Consider the following 12,310-nt stretch of genomic DNA (forward strand, 5'->3'; position numbering starts at 1 on the left):
CTCCACTCCTCTCTGCCCCTGGTTCTGCTTGCTTCTGAATTCTCCTGGTCCTTTGACCTGCCTCCTTACTTTGATCAGCTTGCCTCATAACACCGACCCAGCCTACCTTCTTTTCTAGGGATGGTTCAGTGGCTGTCCAGCCAATTTTCAAATGTAAATTAATTTCTGTCTGATGCCCAGAGAAGGGAAATTGCTATGGGTCACTGTGTATGCGAGAAGTTACAATACCAGCCCTCATTAGGATTAGCTCAAGGAAAAACATCATAGAAAGAAAAGCAGATGGCTATGTCCAAGCCTAGAGACACTTGCCATGTATGACTTTCAATACTTTTTGAGGGATGGTGGAAGTACTTTATTTGCTCGGTCTGCTTTCAGTTACCTATAAAGCCACTCTATTCCTTAAGCGCAGTAACTTAAAGTATAATTTCCCAGAATATTACCAGCAGACATTCCTCCTCTTTTCATTGTAACACACACTAACCTTTTAGTACTAGTACTTTGTAGAACATACTTAAGGGAAAACTGAGCTAACTCTAGCCTTCTTTCCAGAGGTTCTGCAACTGTCATTAAGATTTGCATTTTCTGTCAAACAAGTCTAGGTAACACTATGGGCAAGCTGCCAAATGTACACTGACCAGCCAATTTACTGATATCAAGATGAATTAAAATTCTCTTTAACTCATTACAATTACAAATCATCCTCCACATGGCTGCCAAGTGGTCTTTCTAAGATGGAAATTGGAGCTCCCCAGGTTCACCATTTGCCTATGGGATGAAATCTAAATTCTTGAGAATCGCGGTCAGACTTTGTCATAAGCAGTTCCCGCCAGCTTTTCTAGCCTCATTTCTCTCCTGACTCCTAAGGCCACCTTGACCCTCTCCAAGCTGCCTTCTTTCCGTCACTCACTGCTCCATGCTTTCCTGGGCCTCCATGGCTTTCCAGATGCTGTCTCCTTTACCTGGGACTCCCTCGTGCATGGTCATTGCTTCCACTCCTCTGAGTTGCAGCTCAAATGTCCTTAACTGTAAAGGGTTCTCCATGCTCCATATGAAGAGTGAGGAGCTCTTTCTCACCTCATGTTACCATTTTTCTCATTCACATTGATTCATAACTCATTTTGTTGTGCCTGGTTCTTGCACTTGTTTATGTGCTTACAGAGGACAAACATTCTGTATTATTAATATTTTCCTGCCCAATGTCTAGAAAGTAGTGGGAAGTTAATACATATTTGTTGGAAGAATGGGTGATTACATGAATGGACAATAAGAACAAAAGATGCCAATTCTTGGCTATAAATAATAGCTGGCAGTCAATAATCTGGAACTGGAGACTACAGCCTTCAGAGTGTCTGCTCATCAGTTGATATTTCTTATCAATAAGAAAAAATACTGAAAAATGAAAAGTGTTGCTAACTCATGTGATCCTTGAGGATTAAGTGAAACTATTCAGGGCGAGATAGGAGGAAAGCACTTATCATCTCCGCATGAAAGATGTTGCTTTTCACTCATTTTTAGTCTTCTCTAGCACCCACAGTTATACCCTCTTTTCTCCCTTATCCTTCTAAGTATGCTTGAACAATTCCTGTTAAATAAAGAAAGCAAACAAAAGTCCTTTTACTCTCTCCAAGTCCATGATAGAATCACTGCTCTTCAGGTTTACCACATACACACAGTAGATTTTTATTTCCTCAAGACATTTGGCAATGTAGTCTATAAGATCCTTGTAGACAGGGTGGAAAAGGTGAGTTAAGAGTTACTGAACAGTTATATTCAAAGAACATTGCCTATAGGTCAGAGCTACTCTGGAGGCAGGTCATGCAGACAAGCCAGTGTCTCTTCGCCACACCTTCATCTTCCTGAAAACTTCCTCTCTGAGCTTGAGTCGAGCCCTGTGGCTTCTTTTCAGCTTCTGGCATTTGCTGGGCTTCCTTCTCCACCAGGTCCTTTGCACAAGGCCATCTTCTTGGCTTGGAAACTTAATCACTTCTGTCCTCATGTGGGCGATTATACCAGTCTCTCACTTCACACATCACTTTGTCCTCCCCACCAAGGCCAAAAGCCTCTATCATGATGCTCAGAGACTTGTGTACTTCTGTTTGTAGCAATTATTATGGCTACCATTTAGTTTATTTGTGGGTTATTTTTCTTTCTCTCTAGACTATAAATCCCATGCCTGATATATTTTTACCAGTGCACTTCCAGCATCTGTATAGCCATTGACTTCGATGTACAAAGGAATAAATAAGAAATCTAAAGTATAAGTTCAGCAAGTGCAGAGCCTGGTAGTCTGTGGGCTAAAGCTGATGAGAGGCAAGCAAACAAGGCAAGGGACTTGAGTTTACTGTGATTTCCTTAAACCTTGGCCACTTACATTGACATTTCTTATAATAGTTTGAGGTGGGTTTGATCTTTTCTAAATTCACAGTTCTCTGATAGTTGAGAGTATCAACCAGTGTGTTGGATTACTAGGTCAAGATTCAGAACACAAGGTCAGTGATCACCCAAGGTAAACAACTCTTATCAGTCCCAGGCTCTAACCTCTAGGGGGAGCCCAAGGACTCCCCCGCCTCTCACAAGATGACCAGAATAGAAGTGCCCTAGCTCTTGGCAGAAGTAAGGAAATCATAAACGGTGCTGGACTGAGCAAATACTAATTCATTCATTCCTTATTTTGCAAAGTTTGCTTTTATTTTCTTAGCATTTTCTCCCTTGCTGAATTTGTCATCAGATGGGGTTGTTCAAGTGAGTTTATAAAAGTCCTCTAAAAGTGCTCTGCTCGAGTTTCATAGGATTTGGTGACCAATATCATAATTAAGAATAAAGATAAAGCTTTTATTTGGCAGAATTCTTGGTGTCTTTATTCCTTAACTTCTTATCATGGTGGGAGGTGTCTAGCAGAGTATAGAGCTATTACATCAGCTGATCAGGCTCTGTGCTAGGCTCTGGAATTATGATGAGTTACACATAGTTCTTGGCCACAGAGATCTTAATGGTGAGAGGCCTTACCATTTAATAAGCCAGATGTCAATTTTTAAGCTATGTAATAATAACTGGCAAACAGAGTGCTGGTTTAATAATAGTAAGAAAACAAAACAAAAATACCCCCCAACAATTATAAATTATCATAAACTTAGAATGAAAAATCTAACATGATGTGGCAACTGAAAAAGTCATCTGTGCAGTTTCAGGCTCCATTAATAGAAATATATTCTGTGGATCAAAGGAGTCAATGGTTCCATTGTAATTATGGCTGGTCAGACCACATCGAATATCTCTTGCTCCATTAATAGAAATATATTCTGTGGATCAAAGGAGTCAATGGTTCCATTGTAATTATGGCTGGTCAGACCACATCTGGAATATCTGTTTCCTTCTGGACACCACATTTTAAGAGGAATATGGACAAATCAGAGCATTCCAGAGAGGGCTGACCAGGGTAGTAAAGGGTTTGGAAATCCCAACATACAGGGATGATTGGAGAACCTGGGAATGCTGAGCTTGGAAAGTAAAAGATGACGTGAGGCACAATAACTATTTTCAAAGATTTGTCATGATCCAATTTCCATGTGTTGTTCCAAAGAACATTTCTAGGGACAGTCATTGAAAGAATGAGTGGACATGTTCGGAGAGATTTTTAGTTTAATGTGGGAGAAACTTTCTAGACATAGGCTATTCGGGAGTAGACTGGGAAGTCTCCTTTCTTAGCATTTCACTTTCTCATCTTCTTTTCTACTTCTCCTTCTCAAGGTAAAATCGGATTTGTGGTTTGTCTTTTCTTCCTGAAAAATCTCACTTCTCTGCACCATCTTGGTCAAAGAAGGTTTACAGAGGTAATACTGAATCTTTCACATAACGAATCCTCTCATCTTAAAGCTGAAGAAACAAAGTTTAGGTAACTTGCTCCAGGTCATGAAGTTATCATGCAGGGGAGCCAGGATGTGGATCCAGGAGTACCGTCTCTACACCTTATTCTTCTTTTTCCATAACACATTCTCTGCTACATTTGCCCTCCCACTAAAATATATTAACAAAAACAGGTGGATAAGTAGATTGAGCCAACATAAGCTAATGGAGTAGGATTAGTTTCCAGGGAATAAAGGGCAGAAGAAATGGGAAGGAATATACATGTCATTTGTTGGGGTATTGAGGGCAAAGGTGTTCATTGTGTCCTCCTGGAATGGACACTATCTGCCTCCTGAACTATGTACAGGAAATTTTAAAAAAGCAAACAGCACTTAGGTCCATCGCATAGTCCAGAAGACCTGTGTATGTCACCAGGCCAAGCTCTCCTTTATTCTGTGGCACAGCCAGGATTCTGACATAAATATCATCTTTACTTTTTTCTCACGCTCTCCTCTCATTCCACTGGGATCTGGGTATTTCATCTTAATTGTGTCCTTATTGCTTTACTCAGGATGAAGCCTTTTACAGTGAATAGAATAACTAGGAAACTACGGTGACTCACCAAATATAAACCACAACCCAATAAAGCCATGATTAAAGTCTGTGTACAGTAAATCTCTCAATGAATATAGTTTCACTCTTTCTTTTACCACAAGTCATCCAAGCCCTTTGATGTATGTTGGGCCCTCTTGCTCATAGACTTCTGTCCTATCATCACTCTCCCCAGCCATGAATCTTATGCCCATGATTACTCTAGAGAGAAGACATATTGGCTAATAAGAGGCAAAGGGAAGGCTTCCTGGAACACATGGAGAAAAATCAGGAAAATGACCCAAGTTAAAGGTAATCCCAGAAAAAGAAAATCAGCAACAAAATGATGCTTTTTCCAGCTGGAATCCTTGCTTGTTTTTATTCCAGAAGCTGCTGGAATAACTGAGCAAGACTGATTTAGAGGGAGTTTTAGCCACACTTTGGCCTTCTGGCTCTTGCTCTTTGTAGAATCATGTTGGAAAATTAAAAACAACAATAACCACATCAACAAAACCTCAGTTTCTGAAATGACATAATTTCCAGAGAAATGTATATTTACCACCTGAAGCTGGAGGTCTGTGGCATCAGATGACCTAGACAGAAATCAGAGATTTACTGGATGATGTGAATACATAGCTTCTGATACAGAGAGACAACATTTGTTTTGATTCTATTGCTCTGAGTAACTCTTAATTCAAAGGACTTGCTGGTCATTTGACCCGATGAATTTAAGGTTGTTTGAACTCTGCAGCAATTTTTTTCTAGCAAAGCTCCTCTCAAAGTAACCACAGGCCTCATTTTTATTGTGTTCATGATCTTTTCCCCCAAAGGGTGATATTTTTATGTGACGGACAAGGGAGGATAAAAGAGAAATTGTGATTATACCAGTAACTGTTAATAGACTGAAGAAGGAGCCAACTAAAGAGAAAAGGAATAGAACTGGTTATTTTTAAATGACATTCTTCAAATATGACAACTGTAAATAAACCATATATTGCCCTTTTCGGGCAAGAGCCTGAGGAGGAAAGTCCACATATGGCCATTAAGAGGTCTGGTATGGGGCTTTCAAATGCTCCAAATCATTCCAACATGAGTTGGCAATGGAATTGATCTCTTTAAAGCTAAAATAAGACAAACTTCTTGAGACTGATGAGAGCTACTTGTTTTATACAACGGACTGTGACAGTTTTCATTTTTACAACCATTGCTGATGACTGTATCAAGTGTTATGTAAACTGCTCTGGGTCTGATAAAAACAACCTCTCTGGGAAGTGTTAGGACAGTCCAAAATGTCTGTCACTGAGTGGCATGACTTTTCAGCCCTCATTATCAAAAAGGAGGAATTGAGGGAAGAAAGGAAGCTGGCTCAGGTTCATTTCAAGAGTACAACACTGCTTTGAGTCTTGGTTGTGATGCTTTGCTTGTCACCAAATCTTTTTCTTCCTACAACAAGGATCAAGCTTGGTGCTGTGTGGCAGGTGCTTTACTTTCGTCCTGGCTCACCTGGCTCACACTCTGTCCCCTGCCTGCCTCCACCTCCACCTTTGCTTTGGAATGAGTTACAACTTTCTGAGAACTTGGTTGTAGCCCCCATCACGTTTTTCCTGGTATGATGTTAGTCACATGGGCCCCTTTCTAGCTCCTCCCCACGAAGGGAGGAGAACAGAGCTAAACTGTGGGACATGGGCCAGGTTCTTAAGGTAGAGTGGTTGGACTCCCAGTGGCTGGGCCTGGAGTCAGGACTACTCTACCCAAGTCCAATTCAGATTTAAGAACCAAAGAAATGAGGTTGTGAAATTCCTTAGGCAAAAACCGAGGGCCAGGTCATGGGGAGGCTGTCTGTGGTTCAGTATCATGCTGTTCAAAGTGTGGTCTTCAGGGTACCATGGGAATCACAGAAGAGCTGTGAAAAATGCTCCCTGTGCTGTGAATGTATGGTCTACAGCAATATCCAGACTGAAAGTTGAAAGATTCACATCTTTCATACTGCCTCCAATGTGAGTGTAAGAACATGGGAGACAGGGATCCATCTTACTCCCGGATGCCCTTGACATTTTGAAAAATGTTCATCCAAGACTCAAGTTTTGGTGAACTGCACAAGTCCCTCAGCCTCTCCCATCGATCACCCAGCCTGCGAGGACTGTAGTGGAGAGTCTGCAGTTCCTCTAGGAACTGGTGAGGTAATGACATTCTGGTATTTTCTTCAGCAATACCCAAAACAGTACAAAACACTACCCTGTTGGTTGAGGGATCCAGCATCGCATCCCTTGACAGTCCAGGCAGTGTCCCAAAGGACACCCTGGGCATCAGCCTGTCAGTATGCTGTCTCTGGAAAAAGGAAAATGAACCTGCTAGTTTGTGCTGTGAAAAGTTGGTGCTCAGGTGCCAAACCCAGAACCTCACTGTGTAATTGGGGGCCTGTGACTGCCAGCCTCGGGAGAATCTTGGGAATGAGCCCTGTGTGCAGCATCTTCTCCTGGCAAGAATTAACTCTAAGGTGCAGCTGAAGGAATGTGAGGCCAGAGAGCCAGCTTGGGGGATTGCTATTGCAATCAGAAGACAGCCCAAGTCAGAGCTCCCAAGCCCTTTGAAGGGATGCCAGTGCAGGCACATGTTTTCAATTATCATACGCAATCTCAACACAGTGTGCAAGTTGCACTTTCATTATGTCAAAGTGAAAGGAATGGTGAGGGTGAGATAAGGGGGAGAGGCTGCCAAGCCCGAGACTGTGCTAGCTGTCTCACTGAACGTCAGCCCAAGCACCCACCTATTGTCCAACGCATGTCTGATCCAGGCACCTACTTGGAGAGCCTTTTTCCCCCTTCTTGCTTTGGGGATTGAGGAAACCCAGATGAGTTGGCTGGAGGAGGCCTCATTTTCAATAAGCTATTTGACCAGCTCTTGGTATTTTGGTCTGAATACAGACACGATTTTGTGGAAACCATATGGGGACTTTGTGTCCATCCAGATTTCAAGTTATTCTCTGAATTTCCCCCAAGTTATTTCTGAATTAGCAGAAGGTACTGCCTCTTCCAGTTGTAACTCAGAACAAGGCGAGAAAATAGAGAGACACCTCTTTTCATTCTCCTATCCAAGACAGGACAATCTAGGTTGGACTATACCTTATCTATAATTCTGGACTATGTTTTAGTCTAGGACAATAATTTCACTTAACTTCCATTTTCCAAACACAGTTCAAAAATTGTTACCTCTAGGAGGTCTCCCCTGAATTACTGTTTTTCTAGGATTTCTTCTTTTCCCTGTGGTCATCATTTGGAATGTGACCTGCTCATGACCAGCTAGTGGTGCATCTAGGCTTTGACCGTGGCAGTCTGATTATGCTCTTCACTGTGACACAACCCTCAGATGCCTGCCATGCTAGGGCTTTAGGAAGGACCTTGTCTTCACTCACCCCATTGACACAGGGTTAATGCAGGATGCAGGACACAGGGCACAGGGGTGGGGATGGTGGCTTTGGAGAGGGATGGGAACTAAATTCAGCCTTACATCTCCAGAGACACTGATTGAGTGCCTGCTGCAGGCACAGTGCTGAAGGGATGCAGATGTAATACATCCTTATGTCAGGGAGCAGCCCTGGGGTGGAGGACTCTCCTCTGCTGTGGATAGAGGAAGATCTTCCCCACTTACTCTTGGCCCCAGCCCCCTGAGCTATCTCCCACAAGCCCAGGTGAACATTGAGAAGGCCAGAGCTTTTCAAGTTGAAGACCCAAGTGAATTGCAGCAAAACACATCCCATGTGCTCAACACGTGGAAACACTCAGAGCCAATGGCTAATACTTGCCAAAGGCTGGGGGAGTAAACTTCCCAGAGAACGGTGGAGCCAGAGTTCTGGCTGTGCTGTGTGCAAGCAGAAAGCACAGCCTTCCTGGCCATATAAGGTGGTCATTGGTCTCAGAGCCCCAAAGCTTTCTTGGACCTAATGCACACAAAGTGCTTGGCCATGTGGGCAGACTACAAGCCCTCAGCAACTACTAGTGGGTCATTATCACTTGTCACTGCATTAAACCTACGACTCAGCTATAAAACTGCCTGCTCATGAAACTCCTTGTGGAAAGCTATTCCACCCCATTCTAATATCCTCCTAGGGTTTCTCAAACAACTCTGCTTTTCAAAACCAAAATTTATCATATGCTCCTTAAGTGCCAGGCAGGGATAGATATAGATATAGATATAGCACTGAGAAAAGCATTGCAATTGTTTGTTTTTCACAAATAAAGTAATTATGAAAAGTTAAGCAACTTGCTTAAGGTGACACAGCCTAAGTAGGAGTGCCTTGCTTTTATGACCCCCAAAGCTCATGCTCTTAATCACCACAGTAGAATTTCTAGAAACTACATGGCTTCCCTGAGGCCATATGCAGGCCAGAAGTGAAGCTGAAGAATTGCCATTGTTGCTCTTACCCTCTTGAGCCTGGTTCTATCACACCCGTATTCCATGATATCTCCTGATCACAGAGCTTCCTTATCTGATCTACACACCCACCGATAAGCATCTAAACAAACATCTAGTGAGCACCAACTTCATAGTTTCTCTACTAAATCAATACTAGCATTGCTAAGTTTGGAATAAATTACTTTGCTTCATATTTGCTTAGGACTTCACTGGTTTCAAGTACTGTTTTGCTGTGTGCTTACAACCCTTGGACATAGGATGACTATTTTCACTCCACAACTGTGAGAACCAGGTTCCAAGAGAAGGTAAGGCTTGTAAGACTTGCCAAAGTTTCATGGAGAGGAATGGGGGCATCAGACCTAGCACCCAGCTCTGCTGACGACTTCCAAGTCTGTGCAATCACATGGAGCTGCTTCCTCACCACCAAGGTAGGTTTAGACTTTGACTCTGAGTGGCCCAGTGCTCCCCACTGTTCTATCCTAATCTTTGGTGGGAAGACTGAAGTCAATTTTGAATCCAGGTCCCTGTGCTCCCATTCTGTTCTGTTTCCCTTGTCTGTTTTTTCTTCCAAGAGCAAAGAATACATGGCCCAGGGGAGACAGACCCTGCCTTCTCTCCTCTAATTCTAGGTGTGGGATAGATCCTCCCCCGAGGTGCAGAAGATTTTTAGGAGAAACCAAAGCCAGCTGCTTGATGGTTGCCAAAAACCTGTACCCCATGGTAGCTTCCTGCTAGTAGGGAAAGAAGCTCTGGGGAGGCTGGCACCCTGGCTGGTGGAGGGGAAGTTCAAGGGATGAACTTGGAATAGAGCCTGGAGTCGAGGGCTTCACCTCACCTCCTGAACCAGAAACTTTGCATCCCCCCTAGCACACTGGAGCCTTGCTAGGAGTTGGTCTGTGCAAGGCTGAGGATGAGTGGGGAGCAGTAGTTTTCTTTGGCTTCCTGGAGAACACCTGCCTGCCTGCTGCCAGGGAGAGAGGTACCTGTTTCCCCTCTCTGGCCTCTTGGGGAGCCTAGGCGGCAGAGTCTCAGTGACATACTGGAAGGTGAAGTAAAGGGATTTACTGCTGCTCCCCAACAGAATGTGATGAGAGGTTTGGGGCTGTCCTCCAGTGCTCAAGTAGCTAGAGCCCGGTGACCTGGCTGGCCTCTCAGGGGAAGCTGGTGGGTCTGAAACCCTGAGCTCCCCCTACATGGGGGGTAGTGAAGCTGAGGAAACCACCAAGCATGGAGTTGTTTTTGGACCTGTTTGACACTGCTCGGCCAAACTGATATCCCCTGGTACTGTATGAAAACACTGGCTCTCACGCTGGGACTCCAGGGGGTTGGCTGAAGTGAGATCTGCCTTTGGGGAAGTGGGCAGTGTTTTGGGGTGAGGGAGGCCTCCTCTTACCAGCAACAAGCATGGAAACGGTGCCTTAAGTTTCCGTTCTTTCTCAGATATTTACATGGCAAGTCTTTCTTCTAAGCAGGCTGCAGGAGCCAAAGACATTTTTTCAGATGTCCCAAGAGTCTTGCAGCACTGGGAGTAGCTGTCTTTGCTGGTGTAGCTGCTCACCAGCAGAATTGTCCTGCCTGGGTGCCTCCGAATGCCTCCCTCCCCACTCCTCTTTCCTCATACCCACGATCCAGCAGCCTTGTCCAGTCACAAGGAAAAGATCCCTAGGACCTGTCTGTGGAAAAGGCCCAGGACAGCTGAGCCCCTGGCTCTGGAACTGTGTAAAAAACCCACAGACACAGGTCAGTGGGAGGGCTCCCTTTCTGAGGTCTTTATCTAACTGATCATCTCAGCACAGAATGTTCTGATTGGTGTTTCTTGAGCATAAATCTTTATTCCAATTGTAGTAGTTTTGATAGAAAAGAACAGGGCACATTTCATCAAGCTTTCCCCTAATCTAATGGTTCTCCTGCCAAAGCTCCCTGCATTTCCAATTTGCCCTGTTTAGATTAGGTTGAGGGTAGGGCAGGACAGTTAGAGTTATAGAGGAAATGAATGCCACCAATTGCTTTTTAGCCATTGACGTCTTGGTCCTGTTGTCCTAAGCCCGGACTAGGCATTTGATCCCTGGCGAGAAGGGGAGCAATGGACAGGAGAGTGCATTTTCCGCGTGGAAGACATGGGTTCACGAAGCTCAAGGCAAGACACAGAATGAAAACTGCAGGAGAGGGTGGCAGAGTGAGGCTGGGTCAAGCCCTGCCCTAGGGTGGACCCTGCAGTCTCTGTGTTACTTTCATCCCTCTCTAAAGTGCTGGTGAGACACTCAGTGTTCTTGAGCACATGAAAAGCAAAACAAAACGAAACAAAACCACAAAGCCACTCAGGGCGTTGGATTTCCTGGAGGGTTGGGTAAAGGTGAGGGGATGCCTCCCCTCTCCTGCTCTGTCCTGCCCTGCTCTGTCCTCCTCATCACCTGTCTGGCTCTTCTTTCTGCCTCCCCCGTTTCCTTTGGGTCTTAGGAAGGGCAGAGACAGGACTTTGCTCCCCTCGTCCCTGCATCTTCCTGGACTTACTGTTGGTTCTCACTCCATTTAGTTCTGTGTTCTCCCTCCATCCTCTGCACTGGTCTCATGGCCCCAGCCACCTCTATGGAAATCATCCATTAAGAATAAAGATGTTTTCAAAAGCCTGGTCCCCGGCTGTGAGCGGATGGTGGGGTCAGTGGAAGTTGCTGCTGGGGCTGCTCTTGGGTGGTGAGAGTGTCGGAGGCCCTAATGTTTTCCCCCGGTAATGAAGTCTTTCGGCAGAAAGCCACCAGGGGATAAGCGGAGGAGCAGCCATCAGCACTAAGGCAATCGTAACATGAAATCAGATCTACCGTGACAGGCTTTGGGAGATTATTCTGTTACGACTCTTCCAGACAGCAGAGCTCCCCTGAAAACAAGCAGCCTCCGAGGGCTTTGGTGCAGGCCTCCTCCTGTCTGTACAGTGAGTCTCCCTGGGACCCTCCAGGGAGCCTGGGCCTCCCTGAGGTCGTGGGCAGCAGTGATCTTTCTTCTGATGAGAGGCCACTGACTTCCCCAAGTGAAGTAATCAAGGCTTTCCAATCTGAGCTGTGGGGCAGGTAATCCAAGGATTAGGTAGATTTGGTTCTGGAATGTAGAACAAAGTCGTAGTCCTCAGATATCCCTTCCTAATCATGCGCCACTTAGGCCAATATCTGCAACCAGTTAGCCTTCCTTCCCTGAAGTTGCTGTGCTGTGTCTCGGGGAGAGAGGGTGGCCTGCATTTACAGCCAGGCCTTGGAAGGGGCCAGGCATCGCAGGGGACAGTTCAGTTTACACGTTGCTAAAGCTTGCAGACAAGCCTTCTGAGAAAAAGGACTCCAGTGCCAGCACACGGGATGCTTCAAAAATTTAATAAATAATGATTTTTTAAAAACTGTATAAACTATAAATTACCATGCAGTCCTTATAATTTAAAATAATTTACAGGTTGAGGTAGGGAGGGGCCAAGGAGTGTGGA

The sequence above is a fragment of the Fukomys damarensis genome, unplaced genomic scaffold, assembly GCF_012274545.1.
Source record: "Fukomys damarensis isolate Sample0158 unplaced genomic scaffold, DMR_v1.0_HiC HiC_scaffold_33, whole genome shotgun sequence".
Taxonomy (NCBI): Eukaryota; Metazoa; Chordata; class Mammalia; order Rodentia; family Bathyergidae; genus Fukomys; species Fukomys damarensis.